At 43.5% G+C, this 15,136-nt stretch overlaps 1 long non-coding RNA gene and 1 other non-coding gene across 8 annotated transcripts in view; one reads left to right on the top strand and one right to left on the bottom strand.

The window, feature by feature from the left end:
• Positions 1 to 15,136, bottom strand: part of LOC135105945 (uncharacterized) — a 120,278-nt gene that overhangs the window by 98,026 nt on the left and 7,116 nt on the right. The window lies entirely within an intron of this gene.
• On the top strand, positions 6,192 to 6,263 carry Trnag-ucc (transfer RNA glycine (anticodon UCC)). Its single transcript has one exon. It is a non-coding gene; the product is annotated as a tRNA-Gly (tRNA).

The following is a 15,136-nucleotide window of genomic DNA, read 5'->3' as shown; positions in this document are numbered from 1 at the left end:
ATAAATAAGTAAACAAAATGAATTCTGTATTTTCCTAACGTCGTTTACAATAAATATTTCATTTTTTTCCTTGCACGCTCACAAAACCGTTACAAATGAGCAGAGCGCACCACAACACACCATTGACGCCTCCACTTGAGTCGAAAATTTCTCGAAACAACTTGAGGAAAATCGACAACCGTATCATCAGCGCTACTTGCTTACATTCTTACCACCCCCAACACCCACCAGCAAAGTAAAAATAGATAAATAAATATATAACACTCAGCAAATCACGTATTTTCCCCCCAACATAACGTGGACACACAAAAAAAAAAAAAATAATAATAATCCTATCTAAATAACGTCTTGTTTATCAGCAAACAAGACCGCGGAGTGGAGTTCATTTCTCTTCCTTCGTCTTGTCAAGAGGATAAAAGATTCACCTGTTCCCTCCCGCCGCACTTTTTATTCACTCCTTTTTTCTCTGTCAATAAACCCACAAACTCGCAAACTTCGTCCCGTCCCTAAGTTCTCTGTGGGTCCGCGGTAAAGTGCTCTTTTTGTAGCGTCTTGGGTAGCCATCCCGTCCCCCCCGCCTTGCCTGGCCACTTCAGAGCCACGAGCACTAAGAGGGAACAAAGAGTGGAGGGCAGGTAGGATGGCAGGGAGGGGAGAGAGGGAGGAAGGACGAGGGAGGTAGATAGGTTCAGTTCAGTCTGCGGGTTCTTCCACTACACTACCGGGTTCTCTCTCTCTCTCTCTCTCTCTCTCTCTCTCTCTCTCTCTCTCTCTCTCTCTCTCTCTCTCTCTTGATTAAACGCTATTAAGATTTTCACCAGCGCGTTATTGACCTTGTTGTTATTGTTGTTGTTGTAATGGGATGGTGCAAGGGGTTCTGATGTGAATGCGTGTAAACGAGATTCAAAAGAAAACATCGTAAATTTTGTTTGCAGATATGATTAGTTTTGCTGGATTCTTTATAATGCGACCTATGATTTTTCTTGTAGTGATTTTTTTTCTTGTACTTACTAAATTTTTATGACACTTTTATTTTGTCACAGTGTATAAAAATCGGATAATTCTATAAAAGAGTAGTAGTAGTAGTAGTAGTAGTAGTAGTAGTAGTAGTAGTAGTAATAGTAATAGTAGTAGTAGTAGTAGTAGTTGCAGAAACAGCAGCAGTGTAGACTTTTTCCTTTGGGTCATACATTGTAACTAAACTCCTTCACTTATCTTCATCCTTTCCCTCCCTCCAATCCCTCATTCCCTTCCTCTCCCCTCCCCACCTACCTACCTCCATCCCCTCCTTCCCCCACTCTCCTCCCCTCCTACTCGCCTCTCTCCCTCCCTCGCTCCCTCGCTCCCACCACACACTGAGATTATTAACGCTTCTTACGTAGATTCTGCGTCGTCTTTTTTGCATAGTTTGTGAAACCGTCCTATAATGGAGCAGTAACGCGCTGCAACCTGACGGGGGGTGCCTGACGAAGTGGCTTTTAATTACCAAGAGCGTGTAGGTTATTGCAAGGCGGCGCTGGTGGTTGTGCTGGTGGTGGTGGTCAGAGGTGAGTGAGGTGAATACTAAATCTATTTCTTAGGAGCTGATTTCTTTTTGTCACAATCGCTTGCTAGAGAGAGAGAGAGAGAGAGAGAGAGAGAGAGAGAGAGAGAGAGAGAGAGAGAGAGAGAGAGAGAGAGAGAGGAGAGAGAGAATAGCTGTAGCGTAGTTCTGGGTTAGGAATAGGAGCGCGTGATGACCGATGCTGAAAAGTCTACGGGACATGACTGCCCAGTGTGGCGATGACATGTATGTGGGTGTATGCGTGTGACGTGTGTGTGTGTGTGTGTGTGTGTGTGTGTGTGTGTGTGTGTATGTGTGTGTGTGTGTGTGTGTGTGTGTGTGTGTGTGTGTGTGTGTGTGTGTGTGTGTGTGTGTGTGTGTGTGTGTGTGTGTGTGTGTGTGTGTGTTTGTAAGAATACAAATGTGAAAACACTGTGAAGCGAAAAAAAACGTTTAGTTCTCGGGGATGTTCATACACAGTTGGTCTTAAAAAGGTGAAGAAACAGTAAGCCAGTGTTGTAGAATTACTTGTGGAAAAGGATGAAGAAACGAAAAGAAAAATCGTTAACTTATGCATAAGTGAGATGAGCAGAGTATGCGAGAGTAAGCTGAAAGGTTTGTGCCCTGTGAAGGGGAGGCTGCAGTTAATAACTTCAGAAATGCTCAGTAACCGTAAAAATAGCGGGAATAGATAGAAAGAACAGCAGCACTGCTGTGGACGATGAGCAATTAATGATAGTCAATACTGAAGGAGTAGCAGTGAGCGAAAAAAAAAAAAAAAAAAAAAAAAAAATATATATATATATATATATATATATATATATATATATATATATATATATATATATCTATATATATATATATATATATATATATATATATATATATATATATATATATATATATATATATATATATATATATATATATATATATATATATATATATATATATATATATATATATATATATATATATATATATATATATATATATTCTTCCATATAGTGAAGGTGTGTGTGTGTGTGTGTGTGTGTGTGTGTGTGTGTGTGTGTGTGTGTGTGTGTGTGAATACCTGTAAATTTGGAATGCGTAGAGTTATTTATAAGGCAGAGAAAAACAACTTAACTACGACAGTAGGGAACACAGTATTTCATTAAGTTACTGAATTAGATTGACACGAATCTTTAATTTAAGATGTTTGATGAGGTATGCTGCAAGGATGTCAAAACACACCCAGAATTTTCCTCTGGTGGATGGGGCACTATCATATAATAACACTGGAACTACATACAATTGTAAGAATTGGCATTGGCCGTACTATAACTGACTGAGAGGGAGGGCACGTGTCCAAGTTCTCCGCCCTGGAGGATACCAGGCATGGAGGGGGGCGGGTCAGCTGATTACCGCTAAACAAAAGGGATGGCTACTGGATTGTTGTGTCTAGTTGATAAATGGAGAAAAAAGAATTTTGCAGGGAATGGAGTCCACAGCTCCTCGTTGCCTTATTTAGAGCAACAGGAACATCTTTAGCTCAGTGGTTTGTGGCATCTCTCCTGGAGATGTGTACTTCTTATCAGAAAGTTCGTCTACTAAACAATGCTGCAGCAGAGAATGGGTCAACGGACAGAACCCTGTGGAACGCCACTTGTGATAACTTGAAGAGATAAACAATGACCACCTACCACGGCAGCAGCAGATTACCCGTAAATGGAACTGATGAAAATATAGATAGCGGGATACAATCCAACAAGAAGGCAGTTTGAGTACTACAGATCATGGGAGACTGTACCACAAGCCTCTGATGATCTTCTGCAGTCGCAAAGATTTCACACAAAGAATCCGCGACAAAGGACACCTGTGCGGGACCTGCGCAGTAATACGCACACTGGTGGAGTCATGCTGAGCCACAGCCGGCGTCCAGTTACATCTCCAACATCTCAAAATTATTCTTAATGTTCTTATGTTTGTGTTCTGTGTGACGCATGACAATTCCTGCCCCCTCGTCTGCCTTGGCGTGGTGCTGCCTGCTGGGGCAACACGGGCTGGCTGACGAGGGGACGAGTGACAGCCAGTAATGTTATATACTGATTGTGCTACTCAGTGCGTGTCTCCTCCATATGCAATTCATCGATTCTTGGAATTTTAAATAACAAACACAAAAATAAACTCTATATTACTCATATACAATATTCAAGTGGTCTGTTCATATTATATTTCCCCGAATTAGGAGGTGCATATCTTAAGCTTCGTTGTAAAAGATAATTATTGCCATTATTTACAGCTAATATGATTCCTGTTCCTGAAAATAATCAAGTTTACTGCCTCCAAGAATGTGCCTCGCAAAAACATGTACTAAGTGTCTGAAGGATGTTATGTTAATGAAGAAGAGCCAAATTTGTCTCCACACGGCTTGCTTCTCACCTGGGCGAGAATTAGTCGTTTATTAGCGTAGGTGTGATCCAACCTGTGCCACGTGAACGAAGCAGAAACCTGACGGAACGAGGGAATGCGCTTCAAGTAACCAGGTAAGAATGCGAGGTAAGAAAGCTGCAGGAGATAATTCATAAAAGCAAGAATACACATGAAGGAAAACCGGATGTGGGTGGAAGTGAAGAAAAATAAGAGAAGCAGCATGAACGAAGGACTTGCAGTGAAGGAGTTACATAAACATTCACGTCTTAATATGGATGAAGGAAAACTCAAGGCATACGTACATGAACATAATCTGTAGAAGCAATCTGAAGGGCGTTACATTTACATTCCAATACATACGAAGAGAAGCTGAAACAAAGAGTGAAGGAAACTTTGAAGAAGGCTTGGGAGAAAAACTGGGCTTAGAGAAGGAAGTACAGTAGCATGCAAGTCTTAAGATATGAAAAACAGAATGTCAAATTAAGAATCTGAGGAAGGAACCAGGAGGAATAAAAAAAAAAAAAAGTAACATTAAAGGAATTATAATCACACTCAGTATTGATATAAGCAAAAGAAAATTAAAGTGTGTGTCAGTGAAAAGTGAAAAAAAAAAACTAAAAGATGGACTTGAAAGGTCATAGAGAACGAATAATAGACACTACTAAAAATAATAAGAAAAAAAGTGTGTGGAAGTGAAGGAAATTATGAAGATAGACTTGAAAAAGATAGCTCTCAGTGAAGTAATAAGACTCACAAACGTCCTGAAAATATGAAGGAAGAATCTGAGCGTGTGCGTGGAAAGATAATGTGAAAGAGCAACTTGAAGGAATAAAAAAATAATAATAATAATAAATATATGATAAAAAAAAATGAATAAAATAAATAATAAGACTCAGTAAAGAAGTTCGTCACATTCACGTCCTTGAAATAAATGTTACGTAAGAAACTGCATATATTTTTTCGCAAGGAGATGAGCGGGTCCACCTCCACGTCTCCGCCCTTCACCGATTACTCAAGATAAGAGCGAGAACTTGTATGTGTGCAGATAAAAATACAATTACTATATTTTGAAAATTTGCCCAAAATTAAATAATGCCTGAAGGAGAAATGGATGACCACAGAGTTGTTTAATATATCTCAGAGAATCAAATGTTAAAAGGAAAAATTTGTAATTAAAAGCATGGAAATTAAGTTCCAGTTTTTCGTATCTCAAAATTATCTTCCCTACATATTTAAACTGCATCTCCTCCCAAAGTTATCAACCAATTTTAACTTCGTTTGTTTTCCTGGAAAGAGAAATTTATAATGCATAGGACTGTGGTTGAGAAATAGCAATATGTGGGATAAAAAAGTAATATGTGTGAAGAAAGAAATATATACTTTTCCTTACGTACATACATACTCCTCTCCTAACACCGCCGTTTTAATCCCCCGGTAGAGATTAACGTTAAGTATATTCATTGTTCTACAGGATCTTGCTTGTCTATCGAGGACTTTCTGATGTCTCTTGAATGTTTTCATTATGCTCTAACTACACACTAAGTACCTGAGAGTGTGTGGTGTTCAAATGATCCCACACACTCCCTTCTTCAAGTGTTCGATGTTTTCGATCTCCCGAGAGAGAGAGAGAGAGAGAGAGAGAGAGAGAGAGAGAGAGAGAGAGAGAGAGAGAGAGAGAGAGAGAGAGAGAGAGAGAGAGAGAGAGAGAGAGAGAGAGAGAGAGAGAGAGAGAGAGAGTCCAAACACCAACAGACCCTGACCCTTACTAGGCTGTTTGGGTGACTATTCTACGCTATTAGTGAGACAGAATAGTACAGGAGGAGGAGGAGGAGAAGGAGGAGGAGGAGGAGGAGGAGGAAAGAGAACAGTTAAGGAGGAAGAGGAGGACGACAAGGAAGAGGAAAGAGAACAGTTAAGTAGGAGGAGGAGGAGGAGGAAGAGGAGGAGAACAGTTAGGGGGAAGGAGGAGGGGGTCGTGGGTTCCCTGCCGTGTCACCTCCAGGAACCCACCCTGATAAGCCCGTCTAATGGGGGTCCCAGCGTGGAGGGGCGCGAGGCTCCTCCCACAGGGGCTCTGCGGGGATCCTACTCCTCCGTGCTGCAGGGGCTGGCCCGGAGATTGTGGGGCCATAGAGTGAGGACCCTGGCTTATCTTTTGGAATGAGGTTCAGAGAAAGAGAGAGAGAGAGAGAGAGAGAGAGATGAATGTTACAGCTTTCCATTTTGCTCACATGCGATGGTGGTATAGTGGTGAGCATAGCTGCCTTCCAAGCAGTTGACCCGGGTTCGATTCCCGGCCATCGCAATGTCGGCAGACTTCCCTTTTCTTTTATCTTTTTTATTTTATTTTGTTTATTTTTATGCATAAATTAAATAATTAAAGTTTATGCGATTAAATGCACGACTGGAGATGTGATAGTCTTCACAAATGACAATTATGTTATATGTAGAGGTAGGGAAATACTAGGAAAAAAAGAAAAGAACTACTACACAAAACAAAAATTAAGATATGGATGATATATAATCGCAAAAATATACATAACATACAATAAAACCAAAAACAATGACGGGAAGATGGAGAAAACAACAGCAACAAACACAACAACAGCAACAAACACAACAACAGCAACACAACCACGACCACCACAACAACAACAGTAATTACACACCCCACCTGATCCACACTACCACTAATCTGTATTACAAACTCGTTTACAGAAAGCACATAAAAAAAAAAAAAAACAAAGCAAAACACGCACAAACACTTTTCTTAAATTTCAAACAATATATTTTCTCCCTCCCCCCACACACACACACGCACAAGTTTTATATTTCTTCATTCACACCTGGCTCAGATTCCTCCTACTGATCCGTCAAAATCTTATCTCGGACGCGCACAAGTGTAACACAAGACAGCAGACACGAGGGAACAGGCCAAAGGAGAGCAAAAGAAGACCGAACAGACGAAGACGAAAAATTAAACCCAAGTCTACAATTCCCATTATCATCTTGTGGCAGTAACATCCCGCGGCCAAAAAGCAGGGAACTCGGGTGTCCTTAAAGCCCAGGTGAGTGCAGGTGAGCGCAGGTGAACACATCAAGCAGGTGCAAGATGCCTCAGGTCTAGATAACTGGCTTGGAAGGGGGGTTAGGTTAGTTGGGAGGCTGGATGAGACGACACGATGAGGGGGCTGAAGTGAGAACGTGGATGTGGTGAAGTTAGGTTAAATTTGGGGCTGAATGAAACGACACGGTGAGGGGAGGCTGAAGGGAGAATGTGAATGAGGCGGAGTTAGGTTAGAATTGGGGCTGGATGAGACAACACGGTGAGGAGGCTGAAAGGAGGGTGTTGATGCGGCTTGGTTAGGTTAGATCTAGAGTTGAATGAGAGGACATGGCGAGGGAGCTGAAGGGAGAATGTGGATGCAGCGAGGTTCGGTTTGGTTAGGTTAGGCTGGATGGGACGACAAGGTGAAGGGGCTAGAAGAACCTGGGGCTTAACGTGGGAGTAGGTGATGGGAGACGGAAGATAAGGAGGGAGGGATGAGGAGTGTCAGAGTGAAGAGGTGGTATGCGGCAGGATCATGATTTCCTGACAGCATTAGAGATGACCATGATCACTGGCCTGACTGGTGACGGCTGGCCGGGATCACGAGCAGCCTTGTCTCGCCTCCAGGGACACTGCAGCATTGCCCGACGCCACGCACGGAATATTATCCTTAGCTTGCTCCAAGTGCAGCCCCATTTGTATTACTGTTGTTGTTGTTGTTGTTGTTGTTGTTGTTGTTGCTGTTGTTGTTGTTGTTGTTGCCGTTGTAGTATTAGTAGCAGTAGTAGCATTATACTACTACTATTACTACTACCCTTACTACTACTACTACTACTACTACTATTTCCATCATAATGACACTAGTAACAACAACAACAACAATTGCAGCTATATACGTACACACTATTTCATATAACTCTAAACAACAAAGCCAATTACGTTTTTCCCCTCAATAATAAATGACCCGGCCAGCACGTCAGCGCACACCCACCACACAACACACACGCACCCAACACACAGCAGGCAAACCCACACCCCACCACCTCAACCACCACCACCACCACCACCACCAGACACTACGTACATGCGCCTTTAAATACCATATCCATTTACACCGGGAAGCGCATAACTAATAGCAGAGAATGGATCAAAACCCGCCATTTAGCCACTAACATGATCTTTTATCACTACGCAGGGAGGGAAGGAAGGAAGGGAAGCGAAGGGTTAGCGGCAGGTCGGCCCAAAAATGCTCGCGACGCTTAGAATCTTTCCCGCCGTCACGACTCCTTCAGGAACCCTCGAGGGGCTTTCTTTTATGGAGGACAATTCCGCGTCGTTTGTCTGTGCGAAGTCACCAGCAGCCGCGCGCCACAATCGCCCACAAATCGTCGCTAAACGCTCACCTCCGCCTCATTACGTTGGTTTCCCCGCGGTCGCTGCTCTGGTGGGGGTTCAAAGGTCACGTGGGGGAGCTGGGAGGGGGTCGCCGCGCCTCCATCTGGCCTCCTCGTCATGTAATCAAGTCGTCAGTCTGATGTATGTATTGTAATTTAGCATCTCTCTCTCTCTCTCTCTCTCTCTCTCTCTCTCTCTCTCTCTCTCTCTCTCTCTCTCTCTCTCTCTCTCTCTCTCTCTCTCTCTCTCTGTGTGTGTGTGTGTGTTGTGTGTGTGTGTGTGTGTGTCAAACTCGTCCACCAGCCCCAAGGATCCCATCAGTCACCCTCAGCCCAACATGGCGCCTCAAAGTCCGTCAGTAGTAATAGGTTTTAAATCTGAATTTCGAGAAGACTTGGTGCTACTCTGCAAGGTTAAAAGGGCGCCCTGCATCTTCCCTCCTGCTCCTCCTCCTCCTCCTCCTCCTCCTCCTCCGCCTTCTCTCCTTCCATCCATCCAAAGTGCAGAGGGTGGTGGTGGTGGTGGTGGTGGTGGTGGTGGTAGAGTAGTGAAGACGAGGAAGTTACAGTTGATTATTGGTTTTTGTTCGTATCAATTTCTCTCCTTTTCCCTTCCTATCTTTCCTCATTCTTCCCTCCTCTCCATTTCTGTGCCTCCTTTCCACTTTCTCCCTCTTACCTGTCTCTCCCCTTTCCACTTCCACTGTTACTTTCCTACCTCCATTCCTTCCCTCCTTGTCTTTATTTTCCTTATTCCCTCCTCTGCCTTGCTTGTTTTCTCGTATCTCCTCTTCCTTCCTTCTTACCCCCCTACAATTTCCTCCTCTCCCTTTCTTTCCTTCTTTCACCTCTCTTCTTTCATCCTTCCCTCCTTTCCTCATCTCCCTTCACCCACCTCCCTCATAATTTTTCCTCAGTCGAAGTCTCTGCAGGAACTTCTGATCTCTGGATTGCTGTTTACCTACGAAAATTAATAAGAATAAGGAGATGGGGGAGGAGCGGTGTGTGTGTGTGTGTGTGTGTGTGTGTGTGTGTCATAGTCGGTTTGGGGAAGGTTACAATGGAATAGTATAAACTGTTCTATCCCCTCCCTTCTCTTCTTCCTTCTCTCTACCTCCCCTCCCTGGCTGCCTTCTCTGTCTCCGTTGCTGTGTTTGCTACTCGTCCCTATCGAGAAGTGACGCTATCAGGAGGAGGTCGTGTCGGACAAGGGTTACAGATGTTATCACCGAGGCTAACTGGTGCACTTATGAGCTTATACCCAACCCCAACTGACTCTCCCCCCCCCCCTCTCTCTCTCTCTCTCTCTCTCTCTCTCTCTCTCTCTCTCTGTCTCTCTCTCAAGATCTTCGTTCTAGTATTCCCATCTATTTTCTTTATTTAATGATTTTTTTTTCTCCCTTATTTGCTTCACAGTGGTTCCTTCCTCCCCTCTTCTTCCCCTCCTTCATCTCCTCCGCCTGCTTCTCTTCTTCCTCTTCCCTCTTTCTCCATGTTTTTATTCCTCCTCTTCATTTTTCTCATCCTCATCCTCATCCTCCGCTTCTTCCACCTCCATTCCACCCTCCTCCCCTTCTTCCTTCCCTCCATAACATGTCCTCTCCCATCACTCTTCCTCCTCTTCAAACCCACAACTATTTCAATAACAACACTCCTCTCCTACCACCACCACCACCACCACCACCGCCTCCACCACCTGCACCCTCCCAACACACCTGGCCGCTCTGTTGCACCTAAGGGCCCGAGATAAGGCCAGCCAGCGCCAGGTGCACGCGTTCATTACTAAGGCATTGTATTACTTCAGGCCGTCATTTCAGAGGGTCGCTAATAAGTTTTCCGAGGAGCTTCAAAGGATTGTGCATCTCATCATCTGCCTGGGCGGGAGCTGAGGCCTCGTGACCCCCCGACTGACGCATGTGTTCATTAAAGGCGAGCCGATGCCGTGCTAATTGTATCTGTTTTAAGTACGTTGACTCTATGTATTGGTTCTCCTCTCTCTCTCTCTCTCTCATCTCTCTCTCTCTCTCTCTCTCTCTCTCTCTCTCTCTCTCTCCTCTCTCTCTCTCTCTCTCTCTCTCTCGCGATTTAGGTAGTAATTACAAACGTATAAAGAGATTCTCCATAACAGTTCCCGTCCCCTGACATACACACACACACACACACACACACACACACACACACGCTAAACAAAACAAACAAAAAGAATAAAATCAAGTTCAGTCATAGGACAAGATTACTAAATGCACTAAGATGAATAAACTTAACGAAAAATAGCAATGATTACTATTAAATAACAATATCTTCTACTACAACTTGTATTAATAATAGCAAAAACAACAATAATAATAATAATAATAATAATAATAATAATAATAATAATAATAATAATAATAATAATAATAATAATAATAACAACAACAACAACAAGGCTTTCTCTTTCATTTTCCATTTACAGACAGCTCTCCGTGCGTCAGTAGCCGAGATGAAAGGCAGTGCTCAGTGTCCATCACAACAGCGCTAATTGCCTTTCATCCCCCGGCAATGACTGCAGGCACTGATCTTTAATTAAACTTATCGTACATACAATTACGGACGCAGCGTATAACTAAGTCTGTCCAGTTTGTTCATGCATCCATCAACCGCCGTCACCTTGAAATACGGGGCTTGCAGTGTCTGTGGGGCGGGGTGCAGCTGGGCAGGTGACTTTGCTCCGCGCTGGCAGACCCTGGGTGACCTCAGAGGGAAGGAGCAAAGACTGGCCGACACAAACAGCTATTAACGAACATGACACATGGTAAGTAAGGTGAAGAACTATCAGAGCGAGGAAGGTTCAGTTGCATGACGGGAATACCCCATTACCGCATTACTGTGTGCATAAGACAAAGTGTATTTCGTTATGGAAGCTGCAATACAACCCTGCTGACGTTAAACTATTTACTTTGAGGTTGCGAAAGCTTAGTTTTTCCTTACCGAACAAGACAAAAAGGTGATATAATTATTTCAGGTTCTAACCGCACATTCCAGAGAAGCTTATTTATGGGAGGCAAGCATCACCTCCGGCCCTGAAGTACAGTAGTAAGTAGTAGTAGTAATAGATAGTAGTAGTAGTAGTAGTAGTAGTAGTAGACTAACAAAATAGTACCAATAAACTAAAAAAAGGTCATTCCACCAATTTAACTTCCCAACTCTTGTGAACAGTTAACACAAAGTACTTAACATACAAACCATACGCACAAATTTCTCTCCACTATAAAACCAACCCCATGAACTTCCTAAACCCACTCGCAACACACAACATTCTTCGTCACCGCTCGAGTAACTTTTCAATACACATTCAGCTCCTCGCAGGTGTTTATGACTTCAGATATTTCGTAATGTTTCCTCGACGTTGACCTCACACGCAAAAAACACTGCCTGTGGGTACCAGCTTTTAACCTGAATACCCGGCAGGCGTCAGCTGGCGTCTTCCACAGCGCGGGGACGGGAAGAGAGAGAGAGAGGGAGAGTGGGAGGGGAAAGAGGAATGAGAAAGGAGGGGGGAGACGGAGAAAAAAAAAGTGAAGAGGATTGAAAAAGTATGAAAAATGGGATAAGAAGAGGGAGGAAAAGAGAGAGAGAAGAGGAGGGAAACAGTGAGAGGAAAAGAGAATAAAAGAGGAGAGTGATAAAAAGAGGAGGAATAGAGAAGAGTGATGAGAAAAGAAGACGAGAGAAGAGAAACTATTAGAGGGAGAGGAGGAGAAAAAAGAGAAAAGGAATGATGACAAGAAGGGAGAAAGGAAGAGGAAGTAGGTAGAGACACGAGAAAAGGGAGAGAAGGGGAAAAGAGTCGGAGGATGAAAAGTAGAAGGGGTGAGGAAGAGGGAGAGGGGAAGAGGGAGAAGGGGAAAGAGGGAGGAGGAGGAAGAGGGAGAAGGAGGGGAAGAGGGGAAGGACAAAACATTTCAAACCATCACCCTCTCTCCTGTACAATGAGGAAGTAGAGAGCCCGGCGCCGATGACTGGCCAGAGACAATGACTATAATTTGCGTGATGCTGAAACAATTCTTCTTCTACACCTCCCCCTTGCCTCCCTCCCCTCTTTCCTACCGATACCCTTTCTCTGCTCTTCTCCCATTTGCCTCCTTTCTCCTCCTCCTCCTCCTTCACCTCTTCCCTCTCCACGTGTGAGGTCCACCTGTCTCACCTTTATTACGTACCACATCACCTCACCTCATCTCACCTGTCCTTACCTACTGTTTATCACGTGGAGTTTAATGCTAACTCTCACGTAATCCCAAATACCGTCACGTTAGGTATATAAAAAATATATTACATGTATGGAAGATTTACTGCCCCTCGTAACCTGCCAAAGTAGAGGTTGTGGAGGTGTCATTTTTTTTCTTATTCTATACGTCCCCGTGTTCTCCACTCTGCACTAAATATTATCTTGCGTTGCTTTATGTTCCTCTGCGGTTCCCTCGACGCCTCCCCTTCCGTGTGGCGTTTCTTTTTTATGTTCATTACGTTTTTGTTCCATTTAAAGAGACACGGACGCCTAGATGCTGGAGTGGTCTGAAGTGCAGGAGAGAGAGAGAGAGGAAGAGAGAGAGAGAGAGATGAGAGAGGAGGAGAGGAGAGAGAGAGAGAGAGAGAGGAGAGAGAGAGAGAGAGAGAGAGAGAGAGAGAGATGAGAGAGAGAGAGAGAGAAAGAGAGAGGAGAGAGAGGAGACAGAGAGAGAGAAGGAGAGAGAGAGAGAGAGAGAGAGAGAGAGAGAGAGAGAGAGAGAGAGAGAGAGAGAGAGAGAGAGAGAGAGAGAGAGAGAACGTTTGTGCCTGCCGCTGACTGACTAAAGCGAATAATTGCCTTGCACAAATAAAAGTAGGTATTTATTGCGAATGTCTTAATTGTTTAATGGTGCACGGTTGCTGCTTGAAGATTCTGTTACTCTCACAATACAAGTTTAAAGAGGAAGGGTTTAAGTACACAGATAATTATTTACATAGATAATTCAGCCCGAAACTAAACTGTGTGACTCAGCATCGACAAAATAACTAATTAACCTAAATTTCAACCACTTCTATGTTTATCATCATGTGCTCCAAAGTTTCATTTACAAGTTCGAACTGAGAGGAAATGAAGTTATATATACATGCCAATAATTCATTTTCTAATTGCAATGCCAGGAAAATTTATGAGTTTCTTTAATCAACGCTTCCTTTGCTCGTGGGAACTCGAAGGAAAATTATTGAGCAAATGCATATCAATCAGTCTTTCTAATTATAACCTTAAAAAAACATAATTTTCTCCAGTCAGCGGTAAACGATCCGGTTCCCCACACCTTTACCCAAGTGAGGCGATGATGACAGGTGCGATACAGATTCCAGTGTGCTCAGTAACGAGGCCTGTGTGCCAAGGTGTAATTACGAGTGTTCATCTCAACTCGTGAGCGAAAAATTACGATTCACAAAAACTGCCCAGCCTTCGATGCGCCGCTAAGTTGATTCGTTTGAGAATTCTTCGTGTCAAGAAATTAAGCAAGAACGAAAAGAAGGGGAAGAAAAACGAGTAACTTTGACAAGTATTAAATGACTGTGGATTCCTTCGTGTGGGTTTTAATAATTTTAATTGAATGTGTTAGTTAATAAGAGTGAGTGAGGAATGCAGCTCGTGTGTTTATATTAAATGTATTGAGAGAGAGAGAGAGAGAGAGAGAGAGAGAGAGAGAGAGAGAGAGAGAGAGAGAGAGAGAGAGAGAGAGAGAGAGAGAGAGAGAGAATGTATTCATCTAATTAATAATTCAGCTGTCCTTTCCCCCTTTCCCCCTACGCCTCCACTCAAACGAACGTCACTAATTGAACACGTCACAAAACACGACACGTCCTCGACATTGATAATTTACTTCCACTAACACTTCTCCCTTCTCGCTGCTGCTCCTCGTCCTGCTCTTTTTCTTCCTCCTCTTCCTCCTCCTCCTCTTTCTCGATGCTTTCCTAAATAGTACTTTTTTTCCCCTTTTTCTATCACCACCACCACCACCACCACCACTACTAATATTACTACTACTCCCACTACCACAATTCTTAATCCAACTATCAATATTAATAAAACAATGTCCAACTGTCACTTAAATCTTCTCTTCCTCTTGCTAATTTCAATCCTTCTCCTCCTCCTCCTTCTCCTCCTCCCCCTTCTCCTCCCCCTTCTCCTTCTCCTCCTCCTCCTTCTCCTCCTCTTGTTCATACTGCATTCCGATTTCAACACTGACGTGCATGCCGCCTCTGGAGTCGCGCGCGTTTAAACAACTGAAGTGAAAGCATGGAATTTTCTCCCTTCCCCCCCCTACTCTCCTGTTTCCCCTCACCCCATCTTGTTCTGCCCCCTCCGCTGCTCACGGCGCCTCACCTCCATCCAGAAAACACGAAGGGGAGCGCCCAAGAGACCACCGTGCTAAGTAAACGTGAGGAGGGAAGCGATGAGGGAAAAAAAATAAGAATAGTAACAAAAAATCTCTGAAGGAAAATGTTGCAGTCTCTTGTGCAATCGTGGATGGAGAGAAAAAATGTACGAGCCGGTGAGGAAATGAAGCGGTGAAGTGGTTACGTTCTAGGTTGTATAAGGAACCGAGGCATGGTGAACGAATCGCTATCAGGGTAATGGTGCTAGAAGACGCTGATAATAACAACAATAACGATAATGAGCGCCAGCATGAACAAAACATAACGGGGAGAAGAAAAACAAGAAATGCAAGAACA

The sequence above is a fragment of the Scylla paramamosain genome, chromosome 12 (genome assembly GCF_035594125.1).
Source record: "Scylla paramamosain isolate STU-SP2022 chromosome 12, ASM3559412v1, whole genome shotgun sequence".
Classification (NCBI taxonomy): domain Eukaryota; kingdom Metazoa; phylum Arthropoda; class Malacostraca; order Decapoda; family Portunidae; genus Scylla; species Scylla paramamosain.
This window is presented reverse-complemented; position numbering and strand designations above follow the sequence as displayed.